Genomic DNA, 21,173 nt, shown 5'->3' on the forward strand with positions numbered 1-21,173 from the left:
ATCCAAGTGGAAATAGTGAATAGACAGTTGGATATGCAAATACAGATCTCAGGAGACAAGCATGGGCTGAAAAATATAAACTTATCAGGATATGGGTGCTATTTAAAGTCATGTTAATGGACTTACAGCCAGAGTATAGATTCAGAGGAAAAAAGAGCTTAGTAACAAGCCCTTAGGTGCTTCAACATTTAGAGGTCAGGTAGTGAAAGAGTAGCTGGGTTGGTAAAAGGAATTAGGGTAAATCAGAAATAGCAATAAGAGAAAAACCCAGAGAGTGTGGTGGCATACCAGAAAAGAGAAAGAAGAAAGTATTTCAAGAAATACAGAAAGGTCTACTGTATTAAGTGCTACTGAGAGATCAAATCAGAGGAGGACAGAGCAATTACTATTAGATTTGGCAACATGGAGGTGGTTGATAACCTTGACAAAAGCACTTTCAGCAAAGAGGTGGGAACAGAAGCAAGCCTGAAATAAATTGAAAACTGAAAGAGTGGTGAAGGAGTGTTGAAAATTAGGGTAGACAACTTTTTCTGAGATGTTTTATAATGATAGGCAGCAGAAAAATGAGGCAGTGGCTAAGAGAAAATATGGAATTAATGGTTTTTATGGAATTCACATCTATATGTTAATAGAAATGATCCAATAGAAAAGAAGAAAGTGTAAATATAAGACAAAATGCAAATTATTGCATGAGTAAAAGCTCTGGGGAGGCAAGAGGAGGAATCCTGAGAACATTTGGAAGGCTGCGCCTTTTATACAAGCAGAGAAAGTTTATTCACAGCAGAGTGTATTAATACAGATGCAGATAGGTTGGTAAATTTGGTGGTGAGAAGATGAAATAGTTCTCTTCTGATTGTTTCTACTTTATTTGTGAAATAAGAAGTGAGGTTATCTGGGAATAAACAACATGGAGAAGCTGGAGGTTTTAAGAGAGAGAAGATAGTGAAATATTTGTCTCAGAGAGTAGAAAAATAATTAATTAGGGAATTGTAGGATAGGTTGAGCAGTGCTGTTGAACTTCTGGAAATTCTTTATCATAAATTATAAAGCCTTCAATTCATCTGAGAAACCCAGATCTAGCCTTCCATTGTTCAGTGTACTCCTCGTTCTGAGCATTGCTTCCCTAGATACAGTCTTTATTCTGTAACAATTGGAAAAACTTCATTGGCATTAGGGAGGAGAATGAACAGCGCAACTCCTTTGCCTGTTACTTCAAATACAAAAGACTCCTACTCAGGCTGTTCCACATAGATTAGATGTAACTTCATATCTTCCTGTGCACAATATTTTTGATCTTTGGAATGTCATCAGTGAGTCCCACAAACTTCTCTTCATTTAGTTACTTTTCCCAGCCTGCAGATGATGTTTTGCAATTTGATCATAAATTTAAATGGGAATCTGCTCACTTTCCTACACTTATGTCCTAATGAGCCCCCTTCACGACTTCATATTTATACCTTGAAATTTGCAAGCTGAACCATGGCTTAATGGTGCATTGGACACATCTGTCCCAGATTCTCACAGCATCCCCCTCACTGTGGCTGTGGAAAAATGGAATCCCTGATTGTGCCTATACAATACCCAAAAGGGTGTGTCAAAGGTTTTTGAAATAAGACATGGAAGTTAAATTTCTTTTGATGAAGAAAGTGGAAGTCACATTGACTATGTTTCTGGAGAACATGGGGAGGCTCAGCTTTGGGTCCACCAATTGTGACTTCATAGTAGGGTGACCAGGACAGTCCCAGTATCTGTCTGTTATTATTAATTTTTTAAATTATACTTTAAGTTCTAGGGTACACGTGCACAATGTGCAGGTTTGATACATAGGTATACATGTGCCATGTTGGTTTGCAGCACCCATCAACTCATCATTTACATTAGGTGTTTCTCCTAATGCTATCCCTCCCCCAGCTCCCCACCCCCTAACAGGCCCCGGTGTGTGATGTTCCCTGCCCTGTGTCCAAGTGATCTCATTGTTCAATTCCCACCTATGAGTGAGAACATGTGGTGTTTGGTTTTCTGTCCTTATGACAGTCTGCTCAGAATGTTGGTTTCCAGCTGCATCTATGTCCCTGCAAAGGACATGAACTCATCCTTTTTTATGGCTGCATAGTATTCCATGGTGTATATGTACCATATTTTCTTAATTCAGTCTGTCACTGATGGACATTTGGGTTGGTTCCAAGTCTTTACTATTGTGAATAGTGCCGCAATAAACATATGTGTGCATATCTTTGTAGCAGCATGATTTATAATCCTTTGGGTATATACCCAGTAATAGGGTTGCTGGGCCAAACGGTAACTCTAGTTTTAGATCCTTGAGGAATCACCACACTGTCTTCCACAATGGTTGAACTAATTTACACTCCAACAGTGTAAAAGCATTCCTATTTCTCCACATCCTCTCCAGCATATGTTGTTTCCTGACTTTTTAATGATTGCCATTCTAACTGGTGTGAAATGGTATCTCATTGAGGTTTTGACTTGCATTTCTTTGATGACCAGTGATGATGAGCATCTTTTCTTGTGTCTGCTGGCTGCATAGATGTCTTCTTTTGAGAAGAGTCTGTTCATATCCTTTGCCCACTTTTTGACGGGCTTGTTTTTCTCTTGTAAATTTGTTTGAGTTCTTTGTAGATTCTGGATATTAGCCCTTTGTCAGATGGGTAGATTGTAAAATTTTTCTTCCATTCTGTAGGTTGCCTGTTCACTCTGATGGTAATTTCTTTTGCTGTGCAGAAGCTCTTTAGTTTAATTAGATCCCATTTGTCAATTTTGGCTTTTGTTGCCATTGCTTTTGGTGTTTTAGTCATGAAGTCCTTGCCCATGCCTATGTCCTGAATGGTGTTGCCTAGATTATCTTCTAGGGTTTTTATGGTTTCAGGTCTAACATTTAATCCATCTTGAATTAATTTTTGTATAAGGTGTAAGGAAGGGATCCAGTTTCAGCTTTCTGCATAGGCTAGCCAGTTTTCCCAGCACCATTTATTAAAAAGGGAATCCTTTCCCCATTTCTTGTTTTTGTCAGGTTTGTCAAAGATCAGATGGTTGTTGATGTGTGGTGTTATTTCTGTTCCATTGGTCTATCTCTCTGTTTTGGTACCAGTACCATGCTGTTTTGGTTACTGAAGCCTTGTAGTATAGTTTGAAGTCAGGTAGCGTGATGCCTCCAGCTTTGTTCTTTTGGCTTAGGATTGTCTTGGCAATGCAGGCTCTTTTTGGTTCCATATGAACTTTAAAGTAGCTTTTTCCAATTCTGTGAAGAAAGTCATTGGTAGCTTGATGGGGATGGCATTGAATCTATAAATTACCTTGGGCAGTATGACCATTTTCACAATATTGATTCTTCCTATCCATGAGCATGGAATATTCTTTCATTTGTTTGTGTCCTCTTTTATTTCCTTGAGCAGCGGTTTGTAGTTCTCCTTGAAGAGGTCCTTCACATCCCTTGTAAGTTGGATTCCTAGGTATTTTATTCTCTTTGTAGCAATTGTGAATGGGAGTTCACTCATGATTTGGCTGTTTGTCTGTTCTTCATCATTTTTTATTGTGTCTATTTGATTCTTCTCCCTTTTCTTCTTTATTAGTCTTGCTAACGGTCTACCAATTTTGTTGATGTTTTCAAAAAACCAGCTCCTGGATTCATTGGTGTTTTGAAGGTTTTTTTGTGTCTCCATCTCCTTCAGTTCTGCTTGATCTTAGTTATTTCTTGCCGTGTGCTAGCTTTTGAATGTGTTTGCTCTTGCTTCTCTAGTTCTTTTAATTGTAATGTTAGGGTGTCAATTTTAGATCTTTCCTGCTTTCTCTTGTGGACATTTAGTGCTATAAATTTCCCTCTACACACTTCTGCCTGTTATTTTAATGTAAACCTTAACAGCTGCCACTGCCACTCTCATAAGTGTTCTGGTTTGGGCAAGAGATTATATGGTTACCCTACCTCCAGAGTTTGATATGGTCACTACTTCCAGAGAAACCTGCCTTCACTAACTAGCTACTGTTTTTTTTTCTGTACCCTCATGTGCACATATGAGTGGAGTGCCACACTCTTATAGCCACTACCATCGCCACTCTTTCTGAGACCGGATCTCAAAAATAATCTCACCATTGCCGTTACTCTTTGGCCCTGCCATCTACTTTATAATTTTCTACTCCTTAAGTTTTGCTTAAAACAATTTTCTATATCTACCTAGTTGGATCGAGGACTGGGTTTGGATTAATAAGTTTAAATTCGGTCCAAACTGATAAAAAAAAAAAAAAAGGAGGCACACAGCCATCCCTCTATATTTGGAGACCCCTACTGCTTCCAAAGGAATCCTCCCTAACACATCCACACTGCTGAAGCTAAAGAGTCTGTGTTTAGCTCCACCAAATCCAAATTTTATATAGGCCTTGTTTCATCCCATCAGATATACTACTCTTTCTTGCCTGATAAGAGAAAGAACCAAAAATGGATAACTGGTATTTGTTAACATAATAAGTTGTGGTTCTTTTGAGAGGGGGACATTTTTGGTTGACCGCATAGCAAAATAACATTCCCCCAAAAAACCGCATTGTGAATTAATGAGTGACCTCACAGTGATAAATTAAGGAAACACAGATTTGCAGTTTTAAGGATTTTGATTATGCAGTAAGACAAAATGCCAGCTGTGTGATTGAATAAAAACAGGTTTTTCTAATGTACTTAGCATATATTAGGAAAGATATACCATCTATGAGGACAAGTGATGAAAGATAGAACTGAAAAAAAAGAACTTTCATGGGACATGTAAAATCATTAAGAGAATTAAATAAGAGAGAATGGCACTGAACTCATTTTGGGTCAATACATGTGGAAACTCAAAAAGAGAAAACCTCAGTAAGAAAAGAGGAAAGGGTAATATCGAGAATATAGAGGGGAAGCTGGCCAGTCTTAAATGTAGGTGACTTCAGAATCAGTTTTGATCTGTGTATTAGTTCCCTATTGCTGCATAACAAATTATCAGACTTGTCAACTTATAGAAACACATATTTATTATCTCACAGTTTCTGTGTGTCTTAGTCCATTTTGTGTTACTATAAAAAACCCTGGGGCTCAGTAATTTATAAAAATGAAAAGTTTATTTGTCTCATGGTTCTGCAGGCTGTACAAGAAACATGGCACCAACATCTATTTCTGGTGAGGACTTTAGGCTGCTTCCACTCATGGTGGAAGGCAAAAAGGAGCTGGCATGTGCAGAGATCACGTAGCAAGAGAGGATACAAGGAGGTTTCCAGGCTCTTTTTTAACAATCAGCTCTCATGAGAACTAATAGAGGAAGAAGTCACTTACTACTGAGAGAGTGGCTCCAAGCCATTCATAAGGAATCCACCACCATGACACACTAGGCCTCATCTCCAAAACTGGGAATCACATTTCAACATGAGATTTGGAAGGGTCAAATATCCAAACTATAGCATTCTACCCCTGAACCCCTAAGTATCATGTCCTTCTCACAAGCAAAATACAATAATTTTATCCCAATAGTTCCCGAAAACTTTAACTTTTCCAGCATCGACTCAGAAATCTAAAGTTCAAAGTTCTATCTGAGACTCAAGGCAATTTACTTACAACTGTGAGCCTGTATAATTAAAAAACAAGTTATTTAACTCCAAGGCACAATGGTGGTACAGGCATTCAGTAAATATTCCCATTCCAAAAGGGAGAAATTGGCCAAAAGAAAGGGGGAATAAGCCCTACACGATTCCAAAACCCAGCAGAGCAGACATCAAATCTTAAAGCTCCAAGATAATCTGCTTTGACTCCATGTCTTGCATCCTGGGCACACTGGTAGGCAGGGTGGGCTCTGAAGACCTCAAGAAGCCCCACTCCCATGGTTCTGCTAGGTGCACCCACGTGGCTGCTCTCATGGGTTGCAGTCCAATGCTTACAGTTTTATGAGGCTGCAGTTGCACACTTCCAGGGGCTCTATAATTCTGGAGTCTGGAAGGTGGTAGCACTGCCCTAGTAGGCACCATTTGTGGGGGCTCCAAACCCTATTGCATTCTGAGCACCTGTGGATATAACACCATATGCATGCCACCAAGGCTTACAGCTTGTGTCCTCTGGAGCAGTAGCTTGAGCAGTACCTGGGGCCTTTGAGCCACAGCTGGAGCCGAAGCAGTGGTGATGTAGGAAGGAACATCCTGAGACAGCACAGGACAGCAGAACCTGGGCCTGGCACCCAAAACCATTCTGTCTTCTTAGGCCTCTGGGCCTGTGATTGGGTCTTTTACCCATAGTCTTGACTATCAGTGCCTGGCTTCCATTTAGTCATGGTAATCTCTTTAGCAAGTGGTAGTTCCACAACATCCTTGGATTCCTCTCCTGAAAACACTCTTTTCTTCTCTATCACATGGCCAGGCTGAAAATTTTCCAGATTTTTACACTCTGCTTCCTTTCTAATCATAAATTTCAACTTTAGGTCATCCCTTTACTCCCAGATAATATTGTAAGTTGTTAAAAGTAGTCATGCCACTCTTGAATGCCTTGCTACTTAGAAATTTCTTTCACCAGATACCCTAGGTCATCACTCTTAAGTTCAGCCTTCCACAAAGCCCTAGCGCATGGACACAATGCAGCCAAGTTCTTTGCTACAGTGTCACACTGACCTTTCTCCAGTTACCATTAAGTTGCTCATTTCCATTTGAGACCTCATCAGCATGGCCTTTACTGTCTTTATTTCTATCAGCATTTTGCTCACAACCACAACCAATCTCTAAGAAGTTCCAAACTTTCACCTATCTCCCAGTCTTCTTCTGAGTGCTCCAAACTTTTATAACTTCTGCCCATTAGCCAGTTCCCAAGCTGCTTTCACGTTTTCAGGTATCTTTATAGCAATGCCCCACCCTTGGTACCAACTTTCTGTCTTGGTCTGTTTTTGTTTTGCTATAAAGGAATACCTAAAGCTAGGTAATATTAAGAAAAGAGGTTTACTTGGCTCATGATTCTGCAGGCTAGATGACCGGGAGTCTGGTGAAAGCCTCAATCTGTTTCCACTAATGGCAGAAAATGAAGGAAAACTGGCATGTACATAAATCACATGGTGAGAAAGGAAGCAAGAGCAGGGAGGTGACAGGCTCTTTTTAACAGCCAGCCCTCATGGGAATTAATGGACTGAGAACTCACTACTGAGAGAATGGCACCAAATCATTCATGAGGCATCTGCCCCCATGACCCAAACACTTCCCACTAGGACCCACCTCCAACACTGGAGATCAAATTTCAACATGAGATTTGGAGGGGTCAATTATCCAAACTATAGCACCATGAATCAGGAGTCTGAATATGGCTTATCTGGGTCCTCCACTCAGGGTCTTTCAATGCTGTGATCAAGGTGTCAAGCAGACTGCATTCTCATCTGGAGTTTGGGTCCTCTCCCAAGCTCATGCATTTGTTGGGAGAATCCACTTCCATGCAACTATAGAACTTCATTCTCTTTCCTACCCTTTTCCTTGCTAGCTGTCATCTAAAGGTCACTGTCAGCTCTTAGAAGTCACTTGCAGTTGCTACAGGGCCCTCTGATAGACCCTCTCACAACATTGCAGTTTATCTCTTCAAGGCCAGCAGAAGAATGGCTAGGATGGAGTCCTAAATAACAATGTATTCAAGAGAGTAACTATTGTATTGATATTCCGTATCATTTTCTCCCTATTGGCCAGATGCAAGTCACAGGTTCTTCCTATGCTCCAGAGAAGGGGTTTATGCAATCGATGTAGCTCATTGAGGGCATCATTCAATTTCAATGTGTGTCCACATAATCAACAATTTACCCTTTAAAGAGGACTAAAATTGAATAGCTCCGCTTTTTCCTAGAAGCCTAGGTGAACAGGGGAAAAATGGTGACCCTTGAAGGTTATAGAAAGCCTGGGACAGATAATCTTTTAAAACTGAATGAAACTAATTGAGGAATGTAACCTTTTCATTCATTCAACCAATTCGTTAAACCTACTGGTGCCTAGTATGTGCCAAGACCAGTGGTATTTAAACTGATGAAAAATGTTACTGTCTTGACCTATGGAACTATACTACAGTGGAGGGAAACATATATTAAACAGCTGAATATGTATATAATTAAAAATTGTGATAAGTACTACAAAATAAAAGCTCAGAGGGTAGTAAGAGAGAATGACAAGGGTGATGCAATCACCTGTGGTGCAGTGTGTGTATCAGTATTACCCTTAATTATAGCCACCAAAAGAAAAGCAGTAATGGTACAAGAGGTGGATAAGAGACTCAAAAAAGAAGTGAGTCAGAGCTGTTTTTTGTAGCTACCTCAGTCAAAAAGTAGTGGTAGTAACTTCCAAGAAGTAGGGGCAGGATTGGAGGTGGAAGAGGCAAAATAAGACAAAAAGTTGAAATGACATGGGTATTGATAAGAGAAAGATAGTGCCAAAGACAAGAAACAACGTGCCTAAAGTTCCTTAGGAAAAGCTGTGGAAAAGTTTCATCTCAGTCTCTGCTAACAAATTAAACTTTTCCTCAACAAAGCTCTCACTGTACTTTTTTTTCAAGGATACATGGTAACCAAGCTCAGCATTCTGTTAAAGCACATTGTTAAAGTTGCTCTCACTGAGTGTCCCAGTAATATGTTAGATATCAAATCCAAAAGCCTATTTTAAGACTTCACCTTATCTGATATCTCTATAGACATTTGATACTTAATGTTTCCTGAACACTTCCAGGCTAATACTCTCCTAGTGGTCTGCCTATCTCTCTGACTATAATTCCCCAAACTCCTTCTGAAACATCTTCTAATCTCTAATCAGAGGCAGTGCCTGCCACAAAATGTTGGGCAACAAATATATATATTTTAAACTTTTGAACCATTCTTGTATGAATGGAGAAGATAGCCAGTATAATGTTTTTCAGTAAACATAAAAAATTCTCACCATTATCCTAAGTAAACTAATGCAGGAATATAAAAACAAATACCGCATGTTCTCACTTATAAGTGGGAAGTAAACAATGAGACCGCATGGACACAAGGAGGGGAACAACAGACATTGGGGATCACTTTAGAGTGGAAAGTAGAAGGGAGAAGATAAAAAAAAAAAACCCGCCAATTGGGTACTATGCTTATTACCTGGGTGACAAAATAATCTGTACACCAAATCGCTGTAACACACAGTTTACCTATATAACAAACCTTCACATATAACCCTGAACTTAAAATAAAACTTAAAAAAATAAAATCTTCCATTCAGTAAAAAAAAAAAAAAATCCTAAAATAAAGGCCTACAGTATTCATACTTTCTCAGATCTGTTTTAAAATGACATTTTTAAATGTTCATGGACCTGTTTCCTTATGGTCCCTGGAATAGAAAAGTAAATTTATGAATGGAGATTTTTAATTGCCAAAAAGTAACATGTTATGCTGGGGAAATTAAGTTTTAGCATGAACCTCTATCATAAAACAATTCTATGCCAAGACGAAACTCTGGTTATGTGACACAAATAATGTTATGATAACATATGTTGTGAAAACAATTAGTCATGTATTTTAAAATGTGTGCATATGATCATACAAAAAAGACAAATGGAATATTTCATAAAAGCAACAAATTTAATTTTGTGTTAGTACAGTACTAACATTCATAATTGTGCAATACTAGAGTGTGGACCTTGGTACTATAGTATGATAAAAAAAGAAATATTTGCTTTTCTTATGTAAATTTTCTCCTGTAATGTTTGCTTTTTACTTTAGTATGGAAACTGGATTGCCTAATATCTAAACCAGTATAAAGGAACTATTTTACAAGTATTTAATGGTTATTTAAAAGCAGCCAGGAATTATTTTACTAAAATAAGATATTTTCATGTGTTGTTTTAAATCACTACAGATTTCTGAGAGTGATTAAATAGATTTCTAAAATAACTAAACATAAGCATATCTGAATGAGAATAAAAATTTTATTAAATGCCATTTAATTACATTTGATATTTTTCACTTATTTGCAGAGTTTTTCTACACCAGGAGTTCCAAAGTCAAGCTACATTCAAAGAGAGAAACAACACATTGGATACTCAAGTTATGAACAGTCAGAAGAGTCAGAAATTCCTTATAGGATAGAACATGTGCAATTGAAATCTAATATTTTCTGTGGAAAAAAACATATATGTGTACTATATGGCCATCTGATCATTTTAAAAACATACTCAGAATACTTTAATAAAACACTATGAGCATGAATTATCTATGCTCTAAACACTTTACTTCTCTTTCTGCGTTTATGCCATCACTTCTTATCTCTTTATACCTTGAATTTTTCTTTCCTCCCTCTCTCACTCTATGTCTCCTGAACAAAACTTTCATTTCCAATATCTAACTTCACTAACTAAGTAGGGATGGCAGATGTTATCACCAAAATGCAGCATAACACTTGCAAACTGGTTTATGACATGCATCTTTATAAAGTGCTCAGTGAAATTCATAAACGATTGATTGAAAATTGGTCAAAGAGAATATTGAGTACTTTATTAGTTACTGGCTAAAGCTAAGGAGTTACACAACAGCATCATATCTAAATAAGGAATTTTATTTGAAATATGTAATTTCATTATGAATAAATTCCATAAAATAAACTAAGAATTGCTAAATGATTTCTGTAAACTGATTGGTGCTACAGAATGATCCCATAACCTGGGCCCCTGACTCCTTCTTTCCTTTCTTCCTTCATTCCTTCTTCTCTTCCTTTATCCCTCCTTTATTTAAAGGGTACCCAGCGTGGAGCAAGATGGTGGAATAGAAGCCTCCACCAATCGCTGCACATTACCCCCAGCAAGGACACCAATTTAACAACTATCCACACAGAAAAAAAACACCCATATAAGAACCAAAATTCAGGTGAGCCCTCATAGTACCTGGTTTTTAACTCCATGTTACTGAAAGAAATACTGAAGAGATAGAAAAAAAAAACCACCTTGAATCACTGACACTACCTCTCCCCAACTCCCCAGCAGCAGTGTGGAGTGGAGCATCTCTGGGCATTGGGGAAGGGACAGCATAACAATTGTGAGGCATCAAACTCAGTGCTGTCCTGTTAAAGCAGAAAGGAAAACAGAATAAAACTCAGCTGACACCCACCCACAGAGGGAGCATTTAAACCAGTCCTAGCCAGAGGGGAATCTTGTAACCCAATGGGTGGAACTTGAGTTCCTGCAGACCTTGCCACCCAGGACCAAAGTGCTCTGGATTTCTAAGCAAACTTGATAGGCAGTGTAGGCCACAGGGACTACAACTTTTAAGTCCTAGTGCTGAACTGGGCCCAGAAACAGTGGTCTGAGGGTGCATATGACCTACTGAGACATCAGTGGGAGCAGCTAAGGGAGTGCTGGCATCACCCCTCCCCTAAACTCTCGGCTGTACAGCTTGTGGCTCCAAAAAGAGACCCCTTTCTTCCTCTTGAGGTGAAGAGAGGGAAGAATGTGGAGGACTTTGTTTTGCATTTTGGATACCAGCTCAGCCACAGCAGCATAGGGCACCGATCAGAGTCATAAGGACCCTGTTCCAGGCCCTAGCTCCCAGGCAGCACTTCTGTGTTAAAAAACAAAACAAAAAAACAAAACAAAACAAAACTCTCCTGAATCTAAGATGCATCACAAAGTGTCCTACACGATCTGTCAACTATTGGTCCTGTTCTTCAGTCATCTCTCCTTAATTCCCTGGGGTGTAAAAGAGGAAATTAGGAAAAGAAAAAAGAGAAAAAGAAATTGTTAAGTGCTCACCAGTCACTGTCCCTTCTACTTCCTAAACAGATCTCAAATATGTCCCCTCTCCTACCGTTATCTCTATTCATTCTGACACTATCATCATCTGAAATACCACCACGTTCTCCCTGGACAATTGTAACTGACACCCAATTGGTCCCCCCATATCTTACACTTGCCTCAGTCCAATCGTATTGCCACAGTACAGCTAGGGTAATATTTTAATATACATGCCTAGTCTTGTTATATTTCTCCTTAAACCTCTTCAATAGCTTCCAACTACCTTAGAATAAAATTTCAAGTTCTCACCATGGATCACAAGGCACTCTAAGACCCCAAGATATCGGGTCTCTGTCACTCTGTCTTTCTGTCTCCTTCTATCTATATTTACATCCATATCTACATCTATATCATGTATGTGTTTGTGTGTTACTGTGTAATATTCATAAGAATACTTACTATGATGTAAGCACAAAATACTTTACATGCAATCTTACGCCATCCTCCCATCACTATGAGGTAGGTACTGTTATTTTTCCCATGTACAAATGAGGAAATCGAGACTTTAAGTAGTTTAGTAACTTGTGCAAAGCCCCATAATTAGTGTCAGAGCCCAGGATTCAAACACAATCAGCCTGATTCAAAACTCTGTAACTAGGAACAGCATATTTTTTTCCAATTTCTTCACTTACTTCACTTACCACTCTCCATCTTGCTATGTGCTCTAGTCATACTTGACTTTCGGTTTCTCTTTTAGGGCCTTCCTACATGTCATTCTCTCTGCCTGGATAACCTGATTATAAATAAGTCCTTGGAATTCAGACACTTCTATGGAAAATGTGGCTATCCCAGAAAAAAACCTCTAAGTTAGGGTGCCCATGAAAGAGTTCCTGGTTGGTTGAAAGTTTTCTGTGAATGTCACATAGTCCAGAATAGAAACAAGCTTCCAGTTGTTGAAAGATTCCTTTATTCATACTGAGAATCATGTAGGGCCAGACCCTGGGTGGTAGGACTTCTGTAGATGTTTAATACAACACAAGACCAGGCTCTAACTGGCTCCTATCAGTCTAAGCAGGAATAGACATTGAGTATTCAGAGTTTTAGCCTCTTGATGCTGAGGCTGGCCTAAGAACAGGGTCTGGGTGGTTAGAGGTTTTGTTTGTATGCACTGAAAACTTCATAAATTGTCAGAGGCTGCTATTGTAAGTGCTAGAGTCAGAGTAGGAGAAGACCGAGGATGGTCAAGGGCATAGTTATATATAGGAGATAATCTAGCACAGTGGTTAACAGCTTAAACAACTCTGTAGTGAGCCTGCCGCATTGAAATTCCATATTCCACACTTCCTAGCTGTGGGACATTGGGCAAGTGACTTATCCTTTATCTCTGTTTCATCTTCTCTAAAGTGAGAATAACAGTCTGTACTCCATAGGGCTGTCATGAGGATTAAATAAGACATGTAAAGCACTTGAGACAGTGCCCAGCAAATAGTGATTAGTCAAGAAATCATAACTATTATCTGCTATAGCCTAGTACAGGAATAAGGCTAAAGTGGACAAAGGTTTCTTCTGTAGGTGCTCTCTGCACTCCAAGGAACAAATCTCATGTTTGAACTTATAGTCTATGTTTGAATATACCTGTCTTACCTGACTTTTCCAAACTTTGCCCAATATATATATATTTGAAATATATATATTTCGGGAAAGAGAGAGAGAGAAAGAATTTATTCTTTCCAATCCTGTCTACTCTGATGTATGCCACCTGGACTGCCTGATCTAACCACCTAAATACAATCAGGTCTGTTTGTTGATTCCTACATCTATCTCATAGTGACAAAGGTAATTTTGATTTTAATTGCTTCCTGCTAAGCTCAAAGATGTGTTTGGTTTGCCTTTCTAACGCTGCCAAGCAACAATCATAAGTCCTTATATCCTTTGCTTCTTACAAGTAGAGGAGAGTGACAAAAGGTAGTAACAAAGATAACAATATGCTAAGATGGTAAGTACTCCCATAAATAGGTTCTTCTCCACTAGGAGAGAATCTTTTTACTGAACTCTTAAAAAATGAAATGTTCCACTTGGTATTACTCTTCTAACTAGAAGTCACTAGTAGCTAAGATTATACGTTTATACACAGTAACTTTTCTTTTAGAATGGCCTTGATATAACTACAATGTTATAGTCTTGTACACAAAGTTGTTCAAGCTGTTTTCTGAAGGAATATTCATCCCTTCTGAGATTTTTAACAGTTTCAGAGGAATTTTCCCTCTTTCTTCTACTGCTAAGCTTTTATTTTAATAGATGTTTTCAGCATATTGTATATTTAGTTATGACTGGCCTAGTAGTATGTGTCCAAAATTTGTGCTTTTATATCATCTGTTTGAGATACTGTCCCAGTAAGAATGTTTTGTTAGGAATTATCCCATTTCCTTTATCACAAAGTTTTTGCTACTGACACTTGTAATTTAGAGACTTGGTAGTATTGGGTAAGTGCCTGGCTGTGAATTTCATTAGACTGGAAAAAGGATATGAGTATAGCAGAATTTTTTTTCTCATATGACCTCAAAAAAGATGGTAGTTAAGGCCAAGAGAAGACGGAAGATATGATAGAGCCAAGAAGAAAGATGAAGTCAAGTTTTCAGTTTCTGTCTCTAAAGTGAAGGGGTTAGATTAGATGACCTCTTGGTTCCCTTCCAGAAATGATATTGCATCATCCGAATCCTGGATGATGAGCCAAGATAAGAAGCCTAGGTTCAGAAAGTGGGTCAGATCTAGGAGGACAATTAGCAGAGACCAGAAACCCAGGCTTGCTGACTGGGAACAAAAATCCTAGACCAAAGTCAAGGCCACAAAAGGTTGCTATGTAATTATGGGATCCGTGTGATAGGCATAGGGATCAGCAGCAAGAGAGAAGCCTGGTACTGTGCCAAACTCCTTTACAGGCAGGAACTTTCTACAGGTTTCCTGCCCAGAGTAACTCAGAATAGTTTTCAACATGTGTGCAAGGCTTGAACCTATAGAGACAAAAATAGGAGTGACTGTTTGAAGTAATGGACTAGGGGAGCAGGGAAAAAAATACTTCTAGATAATGACCATCAGAGCAATTATTTTTGTCAGGAGTTGAGGAGGAGATCAAAAGGAACACTCCTAGCTCTGATAAGTGGCAAAGGAAGACCTTGAATTCAGATCTGACTCTAATGTCAGTGCTCTTAACTATTGTATTAGTTTCCTGTGGCTGCCATAACAAATTACCACAAATTGGGTTACATAAAACAGCAGCTATTTATTCTCTCACGGTTCTGGAGGCCAGAAGTTTTAAATCAAGGTGTCAGCAGGGTCACGCTCCCTCCAGAGGCTCTAGGGGAAAATCCATTCCTTACCTCTTCCAGCTTCTGATGGCTTTGGTATTTCTTGGCTTGTAGCCACACCACTGAGATCTCTGCCTCCCTTTTCACATCATCTTCTCCTCTATGTGTGTCTATGTCTCCTCTTCTGCCTGTATCTTAACAGATAAGCAAGATCTTTATTTAACTTAATCACATATTTTGTCACATAAGTAATGTTCACAGATCCCAGGAATTAGAGCATGGACATATGTTTTTGAGGACCACCATTCAGCCTACTATTATTCCTATGATAAAATTTTTTTCTATTCAGCTTCTTTCATTCTGAGACATTGACATTTTAGCAGGCACTGTTAATTTCATCACAAATATCCCTTTAATCTTTGCTAACAGAATCCAAATTTTGTTTGAAATATCTAAGGTTGTTCCTTTTTTACAGCCTCCATTGCCACTAGTTCTGGTCAATGAGATTGAAGGGGAAGTGTGATAGTGAGAGGATTTCAGGAAAGTTTTTGCCTTCCTGATAAGAGGAGATGGACTTACCCTTTAAGTCCCTGGTCCTTCCACTATATTCAGCAGTTCCACTCCTAAGTATATATCAAAAAAAAAAAAAAAAAAAAGAGGAAAACTTACATTCCCACAAAAACCTGCACTGTATACAAATAGAAGATTTCTTTGTAACAGCCAAAAACTGGAAAGGAGACACTTTGCCTTCAACTAGTGAATGAATAAACAAACCATGACACATGTTTCACTGTTCCATACAATGTTTCACTGTTCAACAGTAAAAGGAATGAACTATACATACATGCAACAACCTGAATGGATCCCCAAGGATTATGCTAAGTGAAAAAAAGACAATCCCCAAAGGTTCCATACTGTAACTCCATTTTTATAATACTTTGAAATGACTAAATTTTAGACAAAGAGGACAGATTAGTGGTTGTCAGAGATTGAGTTAGGGAGGTGGGAGAAAAGTAGGTGTGGTTACAAAAGGACAACAAAACGGATCCTTGTAGTGATGAAATTGTTCTGTATCTTGACTGTGGTAGTGGATACATGAACTTACACATATAACATTTTATAGAACAAATACACACACACAACTACAGATAAAACTAGGGAAATTGGAATAACATGGGTGAATTGTGTCAATGTCAATCTTATTGTAATACTGAACTAAAGTTCTACAAGATGTTCCATTGGGGGAAACCGGGTAAATGGTACATGGAATATTTCTGTATCATGTCTTACAATTGCATGTGAATCCACACTATCCCAGTAAAAATTCAATAAAAATTAAATGTCAAGATGATGACATATTTATGGAGTACTAAGGAATACAACAGGAGGAAGTCCCTAAATTTTCCTTAAATATGCAAAGGCAGAAAGACTGCATGGAAGAGACACTTAAGCTAAGTCGTGAAGAATGAATAGAAGCATTCTGGATAGATGGGGGATGGATGGGAGATAAACCAGGAAGAGGGATCAGCAGGCAAAAAGATATAAGAGAACATGGTGTACTGAGGGAACTTCAAGTAATTCAAGTATGGCTGAAGCACAAAGTTCATATGCAAGAAATATCTCTTTTTCTCTGATGTTCTCCTTTAGTAGTACTCAAAAGAGATTTCTGGCATTCAACCCTATGATACACAGGAATCAAAAAGGAATCCAGAGCCCCTTGTGCTCCAGGAATTAGGAGGGAGCTATCCCCTGTTCCCTGGTCTTGATCTTTATATTACACGAATGAAGAACTGGCCTCATAGCTTTCTGCATTCCTTGCAGGACCCCCATCTCTCTCTCCCCCAACCCCCACACTCATAGTCTCACAACCATTACCTGCTTTGATATTACTAGAATTATATAATTATGTCCTTTATCTCTGTTTACTTCAGTCAACTAAAGAAGTCCAGAAATCCCAAATCCCTACACTTTATTCCCCATGCAACTCTGCACATTATTTTTTGACCCTATTTCCCACCCTTCCCCATTTCCTGAAACTCTCCTGCAGTGTCTACTAGAACTTACAGTCCATCACCAGAAAAAATATTTATATCCTCAACCTCTTTTCCAAATATTCCTTTCACCTACTTGCTCTAAGAACTCTAGCTTTCCAGTGAAGACACTGCTTCCCTAAAGCCCAAATGGCAACTGCTTTTTTTCCCATATTCCTCAAATCAATGGTCCTAAAGTTGGGTTAGATGTCCTATTTGCACCTCATTACCACTTCCAGGCCATTATCCTTCTGTCTTCCTTAAACGCCACCCAGCTTTGAATTTCAAGTCATTCAGTCATTTAGTTGTTCATTCATAAAGCAATCATGTATTGAACACTCTACTATATGACAGTTATTATTCTAAGGGTTAGGGATACGATGATAAAACTGGACAAAATTCCCTGTCCACATGGAGCTTATATTTTACTGTTCCTTCTTATTGAGTTATACTACTCATTACTTGAGGAGTTTAGATTCTGGCCTAGTGACTGTCATAATACTTGGCGATCAATATATATTAATAAATGTTCAGATTTATTGGGTTCTCATTTCCTTGATCTCCTCTCTTCCAGGGAGCTATCCACCACTTTTCCTCAGCCCCTCTTATATTCATTCCCTGTCTATAATCTCAATTTTAAACATTCCACTATCTAATCAGCACCTTTCATCTCTTCAGCACACTCCTTTTAGCACCCTGGCTTTTATAATTCTTCAATGTTTACAAGATATGCATTCTTTGGACCCTATCAGCTTTTTACAGTAACTTATCATTCTCATGTCCCGTTTCCCCTCTACCTAATGCAAATTCCATAATCACTCCCTTGTATATGTCCTGAATATTCTTGCCTTTTTCTTGCTTGAGTTCAGCTGCCAAAACCAAAGCCTGCTTAAGGCCAGTCCTTTCCTTACTTTAACCTACCTCCATACAGGTGAAGGTGATTTTTAAAAAGCATACAACCACACTTATTGGTCTTAATTAAATTCTTGACCACGAACCTCATCTGTGCTCTTATTGCTACCTAGCAATCATACTAAATCTCTCTAGTCCAATCATGTTGCCTCTCATTTAGATGTCTATTTCACACCTTCTCTTCCTAAAATCTCTAATATTTCCTATCTCTCTTCATTCTACCTGATACCCTTACTTACTACTTCACCGAGAAAATTAAAGCAATCCAAACAAAACTTTGAACTGCACAAAAGTATAACTTAAAAGAAAAGAGGAAATGCTTTTCTTTTTACAAATATTCCTGCTAATTCCAGAAACACCCAATCAATTAATAGATCTAAACAAAAATTATCAATGGCTGCTAACATCCCAACAAAGGAAACAACTGGACATTATGTGCTTCTTGATAGAAGTATATACCACCATTTATAAAGTATTCTTGCAAACATTATACCCAGATCTCATCAAACCTCTGAATGAGGAATTACAGAGAACAGAAGAACATGTTGAAAGTCACCATGGGGATGCAATCGCAAAATACAGACTGGGGGGGACTCTACAGGACAAATAGTTCAGTTTTATCAAGAAATAAACTGGGTAATGTAGATGAAAAGAGCATCTATAGATTAAAAGTGACATAAGAGACACATCAATCAATCACAATACATGGTCTTTATGTGGGCCACAATTCAAACAAACATTATAAAAAGACAACTGGGGAATTTGGAACATGGTTTGGACATATAATAATATTAAGGAATTATTGTTAATATTTTAGGTATGGTGATGTGGTTATATTTTTTAAAGCACCATCTTTTAGAGGCATATAATAAAATACTTAGAGTTGTAATAATACGATACATGGGATTTACTTCAAAATAATCTGGGGAGGGGAAAGAGTGTAGAGGGGGCTATAGAACAAAATATAGGTCATGAACAGATAATTGTTAAAGTTGGGTGATGAGAGCATGAAGGTTCATTAATCTATTAGGTTCATTAATCTATTCTCTCTACTTTCATAAATTTTTGGAACTTCCATAATGATGAACTTCTTAAAGGAGAGATTTTCTACAAGCATCAGAAGATAACTTCCAACTGACCTAACTGCAAGAATGCACACATATCCTGCCTCTGCTCTTGTCCTTATCCATACTCCTAAGTAAGGCAGACTCCTTCATTGTGTACTAGAACACATACCTTCTCCCTATTCAAAGATGTCATTCCAGTAATTCTTTTCTTACCTGCCCTATTAATTTCCCCTTCTCTACTGGACCAGTTCCAATCAGCATAGAAATGTGCTATAATTTCTCACATTTAAAAAAAATGTCTATTGATGTCCCTGTAGCCCCCTCTAGCTATTGCCCAATTTCTCTGCCTCCTTTAGAAGAAAATCCCTCAAAGGAGTTTTCTTGATTTCTAGTTTCCAATTCCATTCATCCCATTCTTTATAGAGCTCATTACAACTAGGCTTTTATACCTACCACTCCACTGAAATTGCTCTTGTAAAGGTCACCAATGACCTCAATGTTGCAAAATCCAATGGTCAATTCTCAGTCCCCATCTTCTTTGAACTATCAGTACATTCCATGCAACTGGTCACTTCTTTAGGCTTCCAAAACATCATACTCTCCTAGTTTTCCTCCTACCTTGTTGGTCTCTTCTTCTCAGTGTTATTTGCTAGTTTATTCTCATTTTTATGATTTCTAACAATTCTCCAGAGTTCAGTCCTTCTCTTCTAAATATACACTCTTTCTTGATGATCTCCAAATTTTGTATTTCTATTCTGGACTTCTCTGCTGAAATCCAACTCAACTTGAATATTTAACAAACATCATGAACTTAGATCCACAGCTGAACTCGCTAAAAATTTGCTCCACTTTTACAGACTTCCCCATTTCAGATGGCAGCAACTCCATCCTTCCTCTTGCTCAGGCTGAAAACTTTGGAGTCATCCTTGACTTTTCTCTTTATCTCTACTCCACATCCAATCTACCAGTGAAATGCTAAATAGCATTTTTCAAGTCACAATGAAAAGGCACTAAACTGAAACAGGAAAGACACTGGATCATTAATCAACTACTCCCAGCAAAGAGAAGTCCAGGACCAGATGCCTTCACTGGTGAATTCTACCAAATATCTAAAAAAAGAATTAACACCAATCCTTCTCATACTTTTAAAAAACAGAAGAGGAAGAAATACTTCCAAATTCATGTTATGAGGCTAGCATTACCCTGATACCAGAGACATACAAAGATATTCCAAGAAAAGAAAACTGAAGAGCAATTAATCCTTGATTAACAAAGAGGCAAAAATTCTCAACAAAATACTAGCAAACCAAATTCAATACCATATTAAAAGTATCATACACCACAACTAAGTGGGATTCATCCCTCATATGCAAGGATGGTTAATATATGCAAATCTCAGAGTGTAATATAACAAATTAACATAAGTATAAAAACCACATTATAATCTCAATAGAAGCAGGAAAAGCATTTGACAGAATTCAACACCCATTCAGAATTTAAAAAAAAAAGTCTCAACAGATCAGTTATAGAAGAAATTTACCTTGAGATAATCTCATATCTAGAAAACTGTAAAGATTCCACAAAACAATTGTTTGAACTAATAAACTGATTCAGTAAAGTTGTGGGATACAGATTTAACATACAAAAACTGTTGTGTTTATATACAGTAACAATGAACTATTAGAAAAGGAAATAATTCCAATTACAATAGCATCTAAAAGAATAAAATACTTGAATACAAACTTAAAGTAGGTGAAAGACTTCTAAACTGAAAACCTCAAAACACTGATGAAAAAATTAAAGACACAAATACATAGAAAGGCATCCTATGTTCATGAGTTGGAAAACTTAATATTGTTAAAATGTTCATACTACCCAAAGAGATCTATGGATTCAATGCAATCCCTATCAAAATCCCAATGACATTTTTTACACAAATAAAAAACACAATCCTAAAATTCATATGGAACCACGAAAAGAACCCAAAAAGCCAAAGCAATCTTGAGAAACAACAAAGCTGGAGGCATCACATTTCCTGATTTCAATATATATTACAAAGCTATAGTAATAAAAACAATATGCACTGGCATAAAATCAGACATATAGACCAATGGAACAGAATAGATATCGCAGA

At 37.9% G+C, this 21,173-nt stretch overlaps 1 protein-coding gene across 1 annotated transcript in view; it reads right to left on the reverse strand.

The window, feature by feature from the left end:
- SATL1 (spermidine/spermine N1-acetyl transferase like 1) overlaps nucleotides 1–21,173 on the reverse strand; it is a 143,275-nt gene that overhangs the window by 110,950 nt on the left and 11,152 nt on the right. Inside the window, exons 2-3 of the mRNA XM_054470643.1 lie at nucleotides 15,610–15,653; nucleotides 15,103–15,224 (exon numbers count right to left, since the gene is read on the reverse strand). The gene's annotated coding sequence lies outside the window, so the exon portion shown is untranslated. The remainder of the gene's footprint in view (nucleotides 1–15,102; nucleotides 15,225–15,609; nucleotides 15,654–21,173) is intronic.

The sequence above is a fragment of the Pongo pygmaeus genome, chromosome X (genome assembly GCF_028885625.2).
Source record: "Pongo pygmaeus isolate AG05252 chromosome X, NHGRI_mPonPyg2-v2.0_pri, whole genome shotgun sequence".
NCBI classification, from domain to species: Eukaryota; Metazoa; Chordata; class Mammalia; order Primates; family Hominidae; genus Pongo; species Pongo pygmaeus.